We start from the raw sequence: 2,500 nt of genomic DNA on the forward strand, positions 1-2,500 counted from the left end.
TATTGTACTGTGGTTGGTATGGTAATGTAGAGTGGTTAGTATGGTAATTAACAGTGATTGGTATGGTATTGTAGTGTGGTTGGTATGGTATTGTAGTGTGGTTGGTATGGTAATTAACAGTGGTTGGTATGGTATTGTAGTGTGGTTGGTATGGTAATTAACAGTGGTTGGTATGGTAATGTAGTGTGGTTGGTATGGTAATTAACAGTGGTTGGTATGGTATTGTAGTGTGGTTGGTATGGTAATTAACAGTGGTTGGTATGGTATTGTAGTGTGGTTGGTATGGTAATTAACAGTATAGTAGTGGTTTGGTATGGTAATTAACAGTGGTTGGTATGGTATTGTAGTGGTGGTTGGTATGGTAATTAACAGTGGGTATGGTATGGTATGGTAATGTAGAGTGGTTGGTATGGTAATTAACAGTGGTTGGTATGGTATTGTAGTGTGGTTGGTATGGTAATGTAGTGTGGTTGGTATGGTAATGTATGGTAATTAACAGTGTATGGTATTGTAGTGTGGTTGGTATGGTATTGTAGTGTGGTTGGTATGGTAATTAACAGTGGTAGGTATGGTATTGTGTGTTATGGTAATATGGTATGGTAATGTAGAGTGGTTGGTATGGTAATTAACAGTGGTTGGTATGGTGTGGTATTAATGTAGAGTGGTTGGTATGGTAATGTAGAGTGGTTGGTATGGTAATTAACAGTGATTGGTATGGTAATGTAGAGTGGTTGGTATGGTAATTAACAGTGGTTGGTATGGTAATGTAGAGTGGTTGGTGTGGTCATTTAGTGTGGTTGGTGTGGTAATGTAGAGTGGTTGGTAGGGTAATTAACAGCGGTTGGTATGGTAATGTAGAGTGGTTGGTAGGGTAATTAACAGCGGTTGGTATGGTAATGTAGAGTGGTTGGTATGGTAATGTAGTTTAAAAAATAAAAATACACTTTGGCAAGAAAACGCCTCCACAATTTTGACTTGGCAAATAGCTCAGAATTTATTTTCAATCTAAGTTAAGATATTATTTCAGCACTACTGTATAATGCAGTCTGAACACAAAAAAAGGTTATTCGGCTGTCCCCATAGGAGAACCCTCTTGGGTTCCATGTAGAACCCTCTGAAAGGGTTCTTCAGCTGTCCCCATAGGTGAACCCTCTTGGGTTCCATGTAGAACCCTCTGAAAGGGTTCTTCAGCTGTCCCCATAGGAGAACCCTCTCGGGTTCCATGTAGAACCCTCTGAAAGGGTTATTCAGCTGTCCCCATAGGAGAACCCTCTCGGGTTCCATGTAGAACCCTCTGAAAGGGTTATTCAGCTGTCCCCATAGGAGAACCCTCTCGGGTTCCATGTAGAACCCTCTGAAAGGGTTATTCAGCTGTCCCCATAGGAGAACCCTCTCGGGTTCCATGTAGAACCCTCTGAAAGGGTTATTCAGCTGTCCCCATAGGAGAACCCTCTTGCGTTCCATGTAGAACCCTCTGAAAGGGTTCTTCAGCTGTCCCCATAGGAGAACCCTCTCGGGTTCCATGTAGAACCCTCTGAAAGGGTTCTTCAGCTGTCCCCATAGGAGAACCCTCTCGGGTTCCATGTAGATCCCTCTGAAAGGGTTATTCAGCTGTCCCCATAGGAGAACCCTCTCGGGTTCCATGTAGAACCCTCTGAAAGGGTTATTCAGCTGTCCCCATAGGAGAACCCTCTCGGGTTCCATGTAGAACCCTCTGAAAGGGTTATTCAGCTGTCCCCATAGGAGAACCCTCTTGCGTTCCATGTAGAACCCTCTGAAAGGGTTCTTCAGCTGTCCCCATAGGAGAACCCTCTCGGGTTCCAAGTGAGTAGGACAGGCATAGGAGAAGTAGGAGACTAATAAAATGCTAATTAATTATTTAAAAATTATGCAATGTGATTTTCTGGATTTTTGTTTTAGATTCCGTCTCTCACAGTTGAAGTGTACCTATGATTAAAAAAAAATTACAGACCTCTACATGCTTTGTAAGTAGGAAAACCTGCAAAATCTGCAGTGTATCAAATACTTGTTCTCCCCACTGTATATATATCGAGTAAAAAACTAAAAACTTGTCAACAACACCAACTGAGATTCTGAAGACCAACAATACACATCACAGTACTCTGAAATTAATTTACGTGATTATTTTTTTCAATCAACACCGACTGTATTTAAATGATTGGTGATGGAATTGAATGGAGCTTCTTACTTGTGTGTATTTTGTCATTAAAACCTCTCTTTTGGCTTGTATTGGACTGTGTTCTGTGGGTTCATAACAGGTCTGCTCTATTCTGGCTCAGACAACGCTTACTCGTCCAAGACTAACTTACTACTACTACTCCACCTTCTGTCCCAAGCCTTCTCTGATTCCTCCTCTATCTCCGTCCGTCCGTCCGTCCGTCCGTCCGTCTGTCTGTCTGTCTGTTTTCATGGCCTGACATTGATTAGAGAACCAACCCAGGGGAAATCCAGCCTCATCCTTTCTCTTTGATTCTCTGTT

Source organism: Oncorhynchus keta, chromosome 28 (assembly GCF_023373465.1).
Source record: "Oncorhynchus keta strain PuntledgeMale-10-30-2019 chromosome 28, Oket_V2, whole genome shotgun sequence".
NCBI classification, from domain to species: domain Eukaryota; kingdom Metazoa; phylum Chordata; class Actinopteri; order Salmoniformes; family Salmonidae; genus Oncorhynchus; species Oncorhynchus keta.